Raw genomic sequence first — 16,753 nt, forward strand, 5'->3', positions numbered from 1 at the left:
AAAAACATGAAATTCAATGGCATCAATACTTCAAAGAATTGCTAATAGAAATTTACTTAAACTTGGTTCAACATATGTAAATCAACAAATATGATACATCACATAAGCAAAATAAATGACAAAAATCATATGATTATATCAATTGATGCAGAAAAAGCATTTGACAAGATACAATATCCATTATGATTAAAATACTTAATAAAATGGCTATAGAAGGAAAATACCTCAATATAATAAAGACCATATATGACAAATACTCAGCAACTATCATAATTAACGGTGAAAAACTGAAGCCCTTTGCTCTACCTTCAGGAACACGACAGGGCTGTCCTCTATCACCTCTGCTTTTCAACATAGTGTTGGAAGTCCTAGCCAGAGCAATCAGGCAAGAGAAAGAAATAAAACGCATCCAAATTGGGAATGAAGTAGTTAAATTGTCACTCTTTGCAGATGACATGATACTATATACAGAAAACCCTAAAGACTCCACTAAAAAGTTATTAGAAACAATAAATGAATACAGTAAAGTTGCTGGCTACAAAATCAATGTACAAAAGTCTATTGCATCCTATATACTAACAGTGAAATCTCAGAAAAAGAAATAAAAAAAAGCAATTCCCTTTGCAATTACAACAAAATGAATAAAATACCTAGGAATAAACTTAACCACGGATTTGAAAGACTTATATACTGAAAACTATAAGACATTTTAAAAAGAAATTGAAGAAGACACTAAGAAATGGAAAGACATTCCGTGTTCCTGGATTGGAAGAATCAACATAGTTAAAATGGCCACGTTACCCAAGGCAATATACAGACTTAATGCACTCTCCATCAAAATCCCAATGACATTTAAAAAAAAAAAAAAGAACAAAAAGTCATCAGATTTCTATGGAACCACAAAGACCCCGAATAGACAAAGCAATCCTAAGTAAAAAGAACAATGCTGGAGGTATCACATTCCCTGACTTTAGCTTGTACTACAGGGCAACAATAATCAAAACAGCATGGTATTTGCAGAAAAACAGACACACAGACCAATGAAATAGAATTCAGAACCAAGAAATAAAACCACATAAGTATGGACAAATAATTTTCAACAAAGAAGCCAAAAATATACAATGGAGAAAAGACAGTCTCTTCAATAAATGGTGCTGGGACTATTGGAAAGCCACATGCAAAAGCATGAAACTAGACTGCTGTCTATCACCATGTACCAAAATTAACTCAAAATGGATAAAAAACCTAAACATAAGACCTGAAACAATAAAATGCATAGAAGAAAACATAGGTACTTATAGACATTAGGTTCAAAGAGCATTTTATGAATTTGACCCCAAAGGCAAGGGAAATAAAAGCTAAAATAAATGAATGGGACTATATCAAACTAAAAAGTTTCTGCACAGCAAAAGAAACCATCGACAAAATAAAGAGGCAACCAACCGAATGGGAAATTTTAGCAAACAGTGCCTCCAATAAGGGGCTAATATCCAAAATATATAAGAAATTCATACAACTCAACAACAACAACAAAACAAACAATACAATTAAAAAATGAGCAGAGAACCTGAATAGACATTTCTCCAAAAAAGACATACAGATGGCCAATAGACATATGAAAAAATGTTCAACATCACTAATCATCAGAGAAATGCAAATAAAAACCACAATGAGCTATCACCTCACAACAGTTAGAATGGCTATCATCAACAAGACAAATAGTAACAAGTGTTGGAGAAGCTGTGGAGAAAAAGGAACCCTCATACACTGTTGGTGGGAATGCAGACTGGTGCAGCCGTTATGGAAGGCAGTGTGGAGGTTCCTCAAAAAATTAAGAATAGAATTACCATATGACCCAGCAATCCCTCTCCTGGGCATCTAACCAAAAATCTGAAAACATTTATCTGTAAAGATATCTGTGCTCCAATGTTCATTGCAGCTTTATTTATGGTGGCCAAGACATGGAAACAACCAAAGTGTCCTTCAACAGATGATTGGATAAAGAAATTGTGGTATATATGTATACAATGGAATACTATTCTGCCATAAGAAAAGATGAAATAGTACCATTTGCAACAACATAGGTGGACCTTGATATTAGTATGCTGAGTGAAATAAGTCAGACTGAAGTCAAAAACCATATGATTTCACTGATTTGTGATATATAAAACTGAAAACAACAAAAGAACAAGACAAACAAATGAAGAAACAAAAACTCATAGACGCAGACAATAGTTTAGTGGTTACCAGAGGGTCAGGGGGAGAGGGATGGCAGATGAGGGTAAAAGGGATCCCACATAAAAATAAAGAAAAGAAATTTACTAAAACTGGAGAAAAATCATATTAGTGAATTATAAATGTTAGTTGTTACCTGACTTCCTAAAGATAAGATTTGATTTTAAATTACTTTGCATAGGCTAGTAGACATTAGGTACAGTTTTGTCCAGACCTCTTTTACATATGAGATTCTTGAAGACAAGCAGAGAATTAAGTTACACCAACTGAATGCCATAGTAGAAAATCTCAACAGTTCTAAACTGTTCTCACCCAATTCACACTATCTGTAGGGAGGCAGCGTCACATAGAGGACAGAGCATAGGCTGGGGAATCAGACAGAATGGCATGAAGTTATGGCTTCATCGTTTGCTAGCTGGATATGTTAAGTATTTTTGAGGCTCAACTCTATTTAAGTCACAGACAGTTGCTTCACAAAGTTACTGTAAAAAGTAGACAAGATAACATAATATTCCACACATATGTATATATGTGTGTATACATATGTGTGTATAGGTACACACACACACACACACACACACGAAGTACCTAATAAATGTTCTTTTTTTTTTTTCCCCTGAAATCCTTCAACCCAAAATGATATAGATACATTGATCTTTGTCCAAGTGTCAAAAATAGTACATGGGAAGTTCTCAGGACAGCATTATGCAGTAAGCTAGATTCTTTTCCAACTGTAATGACCTATAGTACTATTTAATACTTGCTTCTGTCCTTATCCCATTTTATAGAAAAGTAAGTTGAAGCTCTGAAAGTCCATACTCAACAGCTAGGCCATTGTAATCACAAAGCTTTTTTCCACATGTCCAGCTACCCTAACTCTCTCTTGAGGAGAAAATCCCAAGGCACCATTTGTTGCAACAGCCCTAGGTGGTGTCTGCTGTCTTGCGCTGAAGTACGATAGCCCTGGCTATAAAAATCCCTCCCAGGTTCTGCCCAGGCTAAGCATTTCTTTGACATCTATGCAACAGATATTTACTGAGCACTTTCTATATGTCAGACACTGTCATAAACACTGCAAAACTGAGGGCCTCCCATGAAGATACTCAGACGTACCAGTAGCCTGGGTACCTCTAATTGTCTCATATATACTGATGTCCTCCCAGAGCACAATGGTGGCTTTGCTGATAAGCACGGGATCATTTCATGATCAAGCATTGCCACACACCATGGGACACTAATGTTTCCTTGAGCCTTTGTGGATGCCATGTAATAGCAAACTGGCTAATTTCAGGTACCATTTTGAGAACTATAATTCAGACTCCTAAAAAGAGATTAGCTTTTTCTACAGTCAGGGAAGTTCTGAGTGAAAATCACTTAGATAATGGGCTTAATGCAAGTGGTTAGCTTAACATTTATGGGTTTCTTCTTCCTAAAAGACAGCATCTGCTGTGTAGAGAACATAAGGAATGAGTAGACATCAAACAGCAGTGCAACCTTGCAGCCCACCTTATTTTTGACTATCAAGCTGAAACCCCAAATAGCGTAGAGAATTCGGTACGCAATTACCAGAGGTTCTTGTCATAGCAGAAAACATCAACAAAGTTAAAACTCAAGATATCTTCCTTCAGACTAAGTGTTATCACTCAAGGGGCATTTCTAACACTTCCCTAAAATTCCAAGCTGTTCTTAGGATGATGGGTGAGTGAGACTGTTAGGGTTAGAGTGATTACAGAATTTACAGTGACTCACAGCTACCTAGGGATACATTTTCCAGGCTGAAAGCTTTTGGACCAATTAAAACAGCCCAAACCCTCTTTTTTCTCTCCATGGGACTTGCACAAGTATCCTGAAGTTCCTGGATTTCTTACCTTTAAACCACGCTATCTCAAAGAAGCCATTTTTCCTCCTACTGATGGAAATGAGTTCCCCTCGTGGCTATTCAGTCTTGGTCCACCCACTGGGCTTTGTGGGATAAACTTCTGTCTAGTAGCCCAACATGCCCACTAGCCCAGGTGTGAGTGTTGGAAGCAGGAAGATCATGGGTGATAGAGAACCACCACGGTTCACCCAAAACATTCGGTGAGCAGGATTCTTTAATCCAGGCTAAGACACATTTCCTCCTCAGTTTTCTCATCACACTTTTTACTTTATAGATTCTTCAAGTATTGACCCCTTTGTTCCAAATTCTTTTCCTGAAAGCTGTCTGACATGATGCATAATTTCTTCCATTTGTTGAATTAGTGTGTATCACATAAACCCACATATGCAAGTGTGGGAAATGAACAGGAAAATGATGTCACAAAGCAAAGGAAGTAAGGCTGCTGCAAACCACAAGTCAATACAGAAGCATCAGCTAACCATTTATGACCAATCATTAGTTTTTATCTCCTGGTGGAACAGATAAGATATGGAAAAGACAGTGTTCTCTTCCTGTCTGTGAATCAACTTACCTTGATGAGAATTTCTGTCGGGAGAGAAAAAAACATTTAAAAAAAAAAGCAACCACCTCTTTTTCTCTGTTTAATTTTCTCCAGGTAACCTCTCTGGGAGTCCTTATAGAAGCAGAAATAATATTTACCATGAAGCCAAGACATTGTTGATGACAACAGGAATTCTCTAGAATACCCGAGGACTATTTAGAAAAGTCTCTTCTATACGGAATATGTGCTGATTCTGCATTCAGTTCTCTGGAGCTGATGAAGGAGAGTGGAGATGGAATGAGAGGGTTGTGGAGCAGGGTCTACTGTAAACACACACACATACACACACACGCACGCACGCACACACACCCACAGACACTCACACTACATAAGTCACCAGAGGTATAGTCAAGAAACGTCCAAGGCTTTCTGAGCGGTTTCACACTTAGAACACAAACTAAAAAGGATCTTTTGGCACAAAGAAGAAGTCAATGGAGCAACACTTCCCCATGTACAAAACTGTCATTCTCACGACGTGACTACTGTGGCCCTGGAGTTCATTTTAAGTGTAACCTTTGCAAACATTTTAATTAAAAAAAAAAAAAAAGCTGTTGTATTTGGTGTTATCAAACTTAACATGTTGACAAAGAAAGGGCTGCTTAGTCTTAAATCAACAATTTGAAAAGAATGACTCCAAGGCAAGGTGACTGTTGTTTTTCATATTGTTGGGGTGAGGGTAGCTTGCCCCCAAGATATTCCATAATGGCATATTGATTAGTTCGAACTAAAATCACCTGAGAAGCAGTAAGAGCTCTCTGAGGCTCCTCTGTCCCCCTAAAAACAGGAAATAAATCTCCATGATAGATACCCTCCCTACTCCTGAAGGACTGAGAAACAATCTTATTACAAGAGTTATGAAATCCAGGATCGAAAAAGCATGTATGAACAAACCTTATAACATCTTTCCTAATTTACTACACAAGCCCAAACTTCATTTAGATTCCTCACTAACAAATACCCAAACCTATGTACTTAGATTCTTAATGATCACTAACTTTCTTTGTCTTGTCAATTTCTCACAAATGTATTGTTTCTTTGTCTAAAAAGTATAAAAAGATGCCTGGTTCGATCATTTCTCTGAGACTCACTGTATGATCTGAGCATCATATTGTGACTTCATGTGCGCATGCATTAAATTGTTTTTTTCTCCTGCTAACCTAGTCTTGTGACCATTTTATGTTTTTTATAACTAGTCCAGCCAGAAGAACTGAAGAAGGGAAGAGGGAGAGAATTCCCTCCCGCTCCCCAACAATATCCTAAACAGAACTTAAGCATCCAGATCAGTTTTGTCTGGATCTTCCGGACAAACGACACCTCATTCCGTGTAGGTGTCATAAACTACTATTTCTGCAGGCGACAGAGTGTCCTACAGTGGGCACTGAAGCTCTGCCCAGTATCCATGGAGGACTCTTGTGGATTGAAATCCTGAGTTTGACCAGTGGTTAAGGTATTGCCTGGTTGGATGTTACTTTTCTTTCTACCTTGCATTAATTCCTGTGGTAGTTTTGTATTGTGTCCATTTAGCTAACCTGGCACTGCATTTCCTAGAATCCCCACCACTGTGTAGTTCCGGATTTTCATGAGCCCATGAGACATTTTGCATGAGATCTAGCAGGCACAAGTGAAGTCGTGACAGCCAGTTTTTATGCTAAGAAGGTCTGTGCAGACTGTGAAGCACTGTTGATGCTAGACATGTTGTCACCAATCTGCTGGGTCACCAGCTTAGCATGGGGCACAGCCAGACCCACAGCCCCTTTCGTTTTGCCATATCTCCTCATTCAGCGTCTCTGACTCCTGGGACAAGTATGTGGTTAGCTCCATGACAAAGGGTGCCAGCTGCTCCCTCAGATTACTGCTTTAAATCATAATCAAAATTGGTGTCCTAGATGTGGTAAGAGACCAGCAGAGGAAGCAGACAGAGCCGAGAGCACAGAAATGGAGCTACATACAGTTTTAATGTCACAACCTCTGAAACACATCTTGGCTTTCACTTTAGATGATCTGTTACCTTTATTAAGAGAAGAGAAAATTGTTGAATGTTCTGTAATAGGTATCCTCACTAATACACTCATTCCGTGTAGGTGTCATAAATACAGAGGGTGCCAAAAAAAAAATGTACACACATTTTAAGAAAGGAAAAATAAACTGTATTAAAATTGTAATACTTGATATATACCAGTAACAAAAGATGAATACAAGTCATGCGTATCCATTTTTTGGGGGCACCCCCAGTATATAACCTTAGCACCTGACGCAATGATGGGTTTTGGTCTTGAGCAGAACCCATTAGAGTCCTTTCACGTGCGTGGGTAAGGGCCGTAAGGAAGGGACAGACATTCAGCTAATGGGAAAAGGATATTTCTCTTTTAATAGAGTCTAGCTACATTTGTCATGTAGACTGGATGTCTTCTTTTGCAGCTATATGGAGAGAACTTACAGGAGATAAAGCCAACACATTTTAACAAAGATCTGAGAGATGAAAAAAGAGACAATTCCTGTTGACATTTTCTGAGCATCTACATTGGTCCTATTTCAGATCACACACTTTCATTTTGTAGATTCATAAGCAAAAGATTCTTATTTTTGCTTTAACTCATTTGAGTTGGGCTTCTGCCAACTCCAACCAAAAGGGTTCTGGTGAATGTGTATTATTTTCAAGATGGTTCTGTTTAAATGCAAATATATCCCTTAAGATGACTAATGAGAGTCCATTGGCACAGTGAGTTTTTCACAGTAGCTCCCTAACTGCTCTCCATAAGTCTGTCTCCAGTTGGAGGCCAAATGGATATGGCTTCAGGTCTTGCCCCCTTCAAGCCAAGCATCTCTACTACTGTTTATGTACCAGCCTTCCGTATGAGATAATATTTGAAGAAAGGAGTCCATTTTTAGAAGTATTTGAAAATCACTAGCTTGTCAGATTTAACAGAAGACTGTGAGACAAGAGGGCAATGGAATGCAGAACAGGATTTTCCAACGGAAATTCTGCCGGCTTTCTGCCTGGAACAGGCAGCAGTACCGGCTGCGACCACCAGAGGGAAGTCTAGAAACACAGGAGGCCCCGGCCCCATTGCAAAAGGGTAGGCTGGAGGGCACAGAAAAGAGCTGGCTCAGACTGCCTGTCTCAGTACTTTTTTTCTTAATTTTATTATTATTTATTATTCTTCACTCCCTATGGTGATCGTCTGGACTCAACTGTAGTGAAAACAGATACCAGAGTATTTTCAACTGCCTTTGCTGTGAGTCATTATGCTTCTTGGCATACATTTGCCAATTCAATTTATGCATTTTGTTTGTTTGTTTTCTGTTTTACTGAAATAATCATTTTGACAGAGGGCCAAATACCTCTGTACCTATATGTTGTTCTCTTCAAATTATTCACCAGATTTCATGTGCCTCCCTAAGCCCATTTCCTACTCTGACCCATATTGAATAATTAACCACCCTGGGTTTTTCTAATAATGGGTACCACAGAATTGATCTCTCAGCTGTTCTAACCTAAGCTCCAAATCCTCATGCTGAAGCCAAGGTTTTAAGATTTCCTATAAATCCAGGCAACTTTTTCCCTGGATGTTCTCACAGTCCTGGAAACGCGAATTCAGCTGGAATGGTTTCTATATAAGTGAATAAAAGTCTGTGATGAGAACACTAATCTCTCAGTCACCTGGCTCTCCCTGTGTCACAAGGTCTTCTAGCCGAACAAACATTCTTGGTATAACTACTGACAGGAGTATGATGCCTTCCCTTGGCTCCCAAAATCTCCATTAGTCATTTCCTCACTGAGACCATTTGCTAAAATTCTCCATGGCTTCAAAGTTGAGTCTATTCTTGCTGCTTAATAGGCCATCTTATGATCTGGTTTTCTTTTCAAAAGCTTTTTATGTTCCCTCTTCTCAAAATCATTTCCACTTTGCCAAATGATACTGTTTTGAATAACAGTAAGAGCATTCTAGAAGTAAATTATGATTCTAAAACTAGCTTCATCAAAATAGGAGCAGATGAAAACATTTTTTATGGGCCTAACTCAAAGGACCTGAGCCAAGGAGGAGAGGCAGAAATCAAATGAACTTCTAGAACTGTGTTTCTCAAAGAGGACCACTGGCTTCAGAATCCCTTAATACTGCTGGTTAGAAATGCAACGCTCTAGGTCCAATGTCCAATTTCTTAAATCAGATTCTCTAGGAGTAGGGCCTAAACATCTGCATTTCCACATCCTCCCCAAGGGCAGTGATGTTCCCTGACGTTTGAGGACCTTTGCCCTAAGAGCTTGGCCCATGCATGACAAACATTGGTTATGTGGTCTTTCCCTCACCTGGATAGATCCCCATACCTGGGAGGCCAACAATAAGATTTTGAGCCACTGTTAGCCTAATACTGTTCCATGACCACAGACTATGCCTACACTGTTGAGAAATCCTATTTCAAAGACTACAAAGGAGACTAACCAAGAGGGTATTATGATGCATTAACCCAAATCCATCTCTACTATTGAAAAGATCAGTCCAGAACATCTGCTGAGCAAAGGGCACTGGTGTCATGAGAGAACACGCGTAGGTGGCTACGCAGTTCAGCATAGCACTGTGTGTATAGGGGAAACTAAAGAGTACCTCTCTCAGTTCTTATATAAACCTACCAAGTGATCATCCGCATAATTTTCTCTGTGCTACGCAACATCAGTCTCAGCCTCTTCCCACATCATTCTGTCTCCTTAGACACCTAATTTGAATTTGTGCATCTCTCACTGCATACAGTAGCTGTGTTCCTGAATAATTTTATGAAAAGGTATTTTTTATTTTGTTTTCATTTTGTAAATCAAATAACCCTCCACTGACTCGAAATTTTGTAGGATCTCTAGAAAAAATATACTTCAATGACCACTCACCCTAACGTCACGAATGAGAAGACCGAGTTCTTCCTAGCTCTAGAATTATTTTAGAGACTAAGTCTCTTTTCAGGACAATGTAGGTTTTGGTCCTTATTTAGCGATCCCTTAATCTTAAGCTATCTTTTATGAACTGCACCATGAGGAGGTCTTTTAAAAGGTCAAATTTGAGCAAAGGGGGAATATGCTTCATTCCTGCCTTTTTTCCCCTTCCAATATTAACCTGGAATCTTTCACTATTTTAAGACCTTAGACTTTATAGTTTTTCAAAGGTAATTTTCCCACAGACAAAATACCCCCTTTTTTCCCCTAAAAGTTAATGATTCGATTCCTTTTGGTGAAAGGGCTCAATATTTCAATGTACATCTTTTCCTTATTCTAAAATTGAGAGTTACATATTTCTACCTAATCAATTCTTTCTTCTAAATTACCATTCCCATCTCAGCCTAGAGTTGCCTTTTAGGGTACCCATAATCAAAACTCAAAAGTTCCACAGTTCTATTTCTTCTGAGCATGTGAGGTGGGAAAAGTGAGGGAGATGGGCTTAATGGAGACGCAGAAGAAGAGATGAAAAGTATGATTGCATGTCTAATGACTGAAGCAATCAATATCTAGGACAGCTGCTAGTATTATGCTGTTCGTATTATGGTACAGACTTCTGGAACTCTTCAGCTGCAGCTCTATCCACTTAACACAATTCATTAAACACTACTTACTCCCAGTTTACCTTGTGGTAGGTGCCTGGAGAGGCAGAAGTAAAAGTGTCTTCAAATGGCTCATTGTCTAGTGAGAAAGAGAGACATATAAGTAGTAATACAATGGGTTGGGTGACATTCCAGGGTTTTGAAAAAAGGAACTTTGAAGCAAAGAAAGAACTCTTATTCTCAAAAAGAGACTAGATTTTTCTTCAAATAATGAATAATGGAAAGAATGGGTTTTGAGATTTTTTAAATAATACCTGTTTCAGAGTAGGCTGCAGCAATTCATTGATAAGGTTCAATATCAGGTAGACAAGAAAGTCTGTAACAATTGCCACTGTTTATGGAGGAGGTAATTAAAGAAGGCTGATATCAGGGAAAGGAGGATAATCAAAGTTGAAGTATATGGACATATAAGAGAAAATTAACTTTAGATCCAATGAAGGGATTCTGTCATGCATAAAAAGATCTAGATTTTAAGAATAAATAGCATGTGTTATATTCTTCTATTTTTCAAAACATTGCAGCAAGTACTTTATGCAGTAGACTCTGTCTGCCATTAAGAAGCTAGAATCTTGAAACAATAAGTGTTGATTTTTGAAAAATAAATTCTGCCATTCAAGGACTATTGGAAGTCAGTCGGGGATGTCAGTCATCCTAAAACGCAATACAGTAATTTGTAAATGAGTGACTAAAGGGTTTCTTGAAATCAAATGAAAACTCTAGAGCAGCTTTGGCGTTCACAATGTCTGGAGACATTTTCTTTGTCATGACTGAGGGAGGTGGGGAGGAGGTGCTACTGACATCTAATGGGTGGAAGCCAGGGATTCTGCTGAACATCCTGCAATGGACAGGACAGGCCTCTCAAGAAAGATGAATCCAGCCCAGGATGTTGATAGTGCAGAGGTTAAGAAACCCTGCTCTAGAGTCTAGCCTCAGTACTGTGTCATATGCATTTTACAAAGAAAATGCAAGTCATCACTAGCAGATAACCTGCATGGAACATAGAAAAGGGGGCTACATCAGAACTTTGTCAAGAGTGTATTCGGAACTACCCAAGGGAGAATATTCTTGGCCATTGGAGTATAAGTGACTTCTTCCATGAGCAAGGTTAGTCCTCTCTCAGGTGAAGCACTCTTTATGAGATCATCTGAAATACTTTTAAAATTGATCTCTAGGTTCACCAAAGAAACATTTTGATTATGATCTTGCTTCTTATATAACTTAGCCTCAGTGAGAAAATGCTTAGAGTTTGCCTTCTACGTTCTGGAGAAAACTTTTATCTTCATTCTTGGCTAATGACATTTTAGTCTCCTGATGTTTTAGGATTCAGAAAATCCTCTATGACTCCTTTAATAAGAGTACTACCTAGCATCAAATTCAAATTTGGGGGCTACCACTTTATTTTATTTCGTTATTTTTTTTTATGAGAGTCTGCCTCTGATTCATCAATGGGTGTGAAACAGAGCGGTGGAACAAAACAGGTAACAGACTCTGATCAAACATCAAGCATCACATTTTTCTGAAATTCACAGTAGACACATAATGAGGTATCACCTCACATATTCTTCACAACCTGTGTCTACCCAGAAGTACCAAAATGCAAATCAACCCCCAAATAACTCCTTCCTTCTTATAGATCACAGAAATTGTGAGCATTTAAGCTACAACTGAAACCTCTTCTATGCATTTTTATTTATCTAAATTAAGGTTTGCCGCCCAGTTGAAGCATCTATTTAAAGTTCAAAAACTTATGATTAATATCTAAATTGCTGATGAGATATTTTTCTGATCCTCATTGTTGCTGAGCAAATGGCATGACATTAAATGCTGGGACAGCAAGATTCATTTTCCAAAGGACTGGACTCACAGAACATGAGAGGGAGGCAGGAAGGAAAGGGGTGGCAGGATCTGAGCAGCTGAATGATGAGCAAAGAATCCTTTTGTTCTTTTCTTCACACTATAGAATCAAAGGCATTGCCTGTTACTTCCCACACCTGAGATGCTGTCACCAAGCCACTTCCTTCTTTCCTTCTCTCTGAGGTGGTTTTAGACAATCACTTTGCTGTTCTGAAATTCTCATCCTATTCTTTTCCCAAACCACATCCATTGCTGCTTTTCTCACCTCATTCTCCCCAGAAACACCCACCCACTCTCATGTAGAGCTTGCATACCCAAGTTTAGAGCTTTGTACAACAGATAGAAAAAAATTAAACTGGGAGGGGGGGGAATCCCTTACCAAGGAAATTACAAGACCTGTGAAATGCAGCCTATTTTGCCAGGTTTCTGATCTTTGCCAGCATGAAGGCCAACCAAAGCAAATGACTTATGATAAATGTTTTCGATCCCATTGCACTTTCTTTAACTAAGAATGTTGATGGAAGCTGACAATTTATCTTGCTTCACTGGGATGCTTACCTGAAACTCACCTCACACATTCCAATTACTGAATCACATGACAAGTTTTGACTTGTTCATAGTTTTCTCCTGAGTTTTAAAGAGGAGAAAACCTGGTCTTTAATTTTGTGGTTTGTTAGCATTTAAATTTCTGTTGCTATTGCAGCTGTCTTATTATCACTAATCCCAAAACAAAGAATGATGCAAAAAGTTCATGCTCATGTTGAAAGTGTTAGAGAATAATTGTTTTAAGTGTTGACTCCTTGAATTCTGTAGGAAATGATGTCATTCAGTTCAAACAAACACTACTTTCCAAATTGCTGCTAGTCAAAGGCAAATGCTATTCTCTGTTCTTAGAACTCACCAGGTTGATGTGATGAGAGGGGGACAAGGCCATTAATAAATAGTACCAAGGAGGAAGTTTTAAGGAATTTTAGAGACAGATGAGTTCTTGAGTGATTACCGAATTCATTCCCTTAACTTCAAATAGTTCTACTGATAAACCATTCCTGGTTAATGTCTTTCTATTGTTTTCAAATATTTTTAAAGATCTGCCTTTCAGGTTAGATAACATTGGTAAACAGTCAACTTGCAGATGAGCACCAAATAGGACTAAATATATCCACTTTCACATTGTGAGCAAATCTTAGATTTGACTACATCTCTTCAGTTCAAGAACATGTAAACAGATCTTTAGAAAAATGATATTGACTTATAAGAGAATATAAATATAGATCCAGAGACTCAGAGTAAAATCTTGTATTTGAAAAATAACTTTAAGAAAAAAAAATTACAGATGATCTTTTCTTAATATCATTAAAAGAAGCAAGACTACATGGCAACTATGAAAGAGGAATAGGAAATGATGGAGAAAATTTGTTAAGATAAAACAAAGATAAAAAAGAAAGCACTCTAAAATAAAAAAATGTAAAAATCTTCTAAATGCAGAACCAAATTGAATATCAGAATTGGAGGCATTAATAAATAGAATTGACAATGCACCAAATAAATTGGTCTTATGCAATATCAACTTAAAATTGTCTCCCAGAGTTTCAAATAAAAAATAAGAGTTTAAAATATTGAGAATGAAGATGATTGATGATCTACACGAAGGCCCAGAGAAAGAGTAATAAAATGATAGATGTTCCAAAAAAATATATGTGACTCACAGGAATAAACAGAAATCAAAGTTTTAATAAAACACAATAAATACCAAGAAAGGTCAAAAATGAGAAGCATAAGACAAAATAACAGAAGAAAATAAACAAGTAAATGAGTTAAGACAATAATAAAAGTAAACAGGAAAAAATTCCTTTCTAAAGGGCACATACCCAGGATAAACATTAAACTATCCAGGAGACTAGACTCCAAATATATAAATCAAAATGACAAAGTAATATTAAATATAAAAGAATAAAGCGTATTACGCAAATGTTAAACATAAAAGAGACCAGGGTTATGGTATTTCTATCCAGATGAAGTAAAATTATAATTACAACGAAAAAGGGAATCTTTTCGTAAATTGGTGCAAGTTATCACCAATAACAAAACTAAAGCAATCAGGGACATTTACATGCTCCAAACACAGCATTTGTTAATGTTAGAAATGTCCAAACTTATAGAGAATTTTTACAAGAGTTTATTGGCGTCAAACTGATGACATCTCAGGAAGCAAGATCTCAATGCCTGGAGAAGGACAGTTTTGCAGTTTCTTTCATACATTTAGAATTAAGGAAGATGACATGAACGTGAGGGAAAGAAAGGTACAGGATAGTCAGGATTATGTGCTCTCATGAGGATGGTTGCAACTTCAAGGGGACTGGAAACGAGGACTATTTCAAAGTTGTGTAGGATGCATAAGAACAATGGAAAGGGCTGGCTTTAAAACCTTTTACTAAAGAAGATATAGCCTTAGGTGACCATGACCTGCCCAGTTAGGAATTTATGATCAGATCAACTTGTGAGGTTACTTTCAGTCACTATAACTTGTACGTACCCGCCTTTTTTTGTCCCCAGCATCAAAATACAGAAAGAAAAAAATTCTAGACAAAGAATAATTAACAAAACCCAAATTCAGCCAAATGGCATATCGAGGAAACAATAACAACCCATTGACTTCTATACTTTAAAACAGTTTCCCAACAAATAAGCCCTCCTTTGTCCTAGGATCTCCCAAGTCTTCAGTAATTCATAGAGCTTGGGGTTGCTGGAAACTTCAGGATGGCCACCTCCAACCATGAGCAGCTTTTTCGAGGATTGCCCAGGGAAGAGCCAAAACGGAGTACAGTCTGACAGCATGGCCCACCATCCCTGACACCAACGAAAGTGATCTTCTCTGTACCACAACACACCAAGTGGAGTCACAGAAATACTCTACCACTTAGGCATCTGACTCAGCAGCCCCCTGAAGTGTGATCTGCTGCTGCCTACCACAGACAAAAGGCCATGAGGCTGCTGTGGAGTTCATGTAGAGTGTCCAAGGAGCAAGTTATGCAGCTGAGATTGTGGCTTCAAGTTAAGGAAGATGAGCAGGAACACACCCAGGCAGCAGCCCTAAATCTCTTGCATATGTTGTGAATACACCTACACCTTTGTGGTTGATGGACCTTTCAAGCCAGCAGCCAGGAGCAGGATGATTATTCTAGCAATGTCTGCACAAACTGCGTATTAGCACTTCCTTATTATTTTAAGTGTTGATATAAAAACTTTCATTACATATAAACCCATTTGCTTTATCACAATGCATTTCAAGAATGCATTTGTCAGAGAAATATAAAGGAAGGACTGCCAGTTTCTTTAACATGATTTTCACTGTTGTTTAAAATTCGGTGTCGCTATTTTTTTTTAAAATTAAGTTTGTTGTTATCTACTTGTGTAAACAAAGTTGTGTCAGTGGTAATGATTAGGATGCCAGCATGGTCAGGTGAAGGCCATTTTCCAGGATCCCATTCGTGAGGACTCTGGTGTCACGACTATTCAATCCTCAAAGCCCTCACCTGCTAATGTCAGAACTCACAGGGGTTAGGATTCAATCTAAGAACTGTGAGGGGACACATTCGGGCCATAGCAATGACTTATTCCCTTTCTTGTATTCCCAATTTTTGTCTTTACTGCTTCAAAGCACAAATGTTGGCTAGAAAAGGGTAAACAAGGTCGAATATATGGTGATGGAAGGAGAACTGACTCTGGGTGCTGAACACATAATGTGATATATAGATGATGTATTACAGAATTGTACACCTGAAATCTATGTAACTTTACTAACAATGATCACCCCAATAAACTTAAAAAAAAAATGTTGGCTTTGCCACTGCATTTGGAGTTTCCTTGCATTCCTAATTTTATCTGAGCCTCCTTCATTTCTTTGTTTGTTTTGATCTCATCTTTTATCTTAACTCATTTTCTTTTTTTTTTTATTAGTTTCAGGTACACAAGAAAAAGTAATATTTAGATGTTTATCATTTATATCCCTCACACTGTGTGAACCTCCCTCCCCCCGTCCACTATCCCTCTGACATCGCACAGAGCTATTACATTTCCACTGTCTCTATTCCTAATGCTGTACTCTGCTTCTTGTAAGTATATACATACATATATATATATATATATATGTATACATATATATGTATATATATAAAATTATAGTTGGCATTCATTATTGTTCAGCTTCAGGTGTACAGTGCAGTGATCAGGCATCTACATCATCCCTGAGGTGGTCTCCCTAATGGGACACGTGTCCATCGGATACCCTACAAAATCTTTACAACATTATTGATTACATCCCCCAAATTAATTTTCAAAACCCCGTGGCCATCTTGTGGTTACCGACTATTTTCTAAACTCCTCATCTTCCCCCTTACCCCCACCCCCCCGACCATCTAGCAACCCTCAGTTTTTCCTCTATGTCTCCAAAACTGTTTCGGATTAGTTCATTCACTTATTCTTTTATTTAGATTCCACATATAAGTGAGATCATATGGTATATGTCTTTCTCTGTCTGACTTATTTCACTTAACATAATGTTCTCTAGCTCCATCCATGTTGTTGCAAATGGTAAGATTTCT

This window comes from Rhinolophus sinicus, linkage group LG05 (assembly GCF_036562045.2).
Source record: "Rhinolophus sinicus isolate RSC01 linkage group LG05, ASM3656204v1, whole genome shotgun sequence".
In the NCBI taxonomy this organism is placed as follows: Eukaryota; Metazoa; Chordata; class Mammalia; order Chiroptera; family Rhinolophidae; genus Rhinolophus; species Rhinolophus sinicus.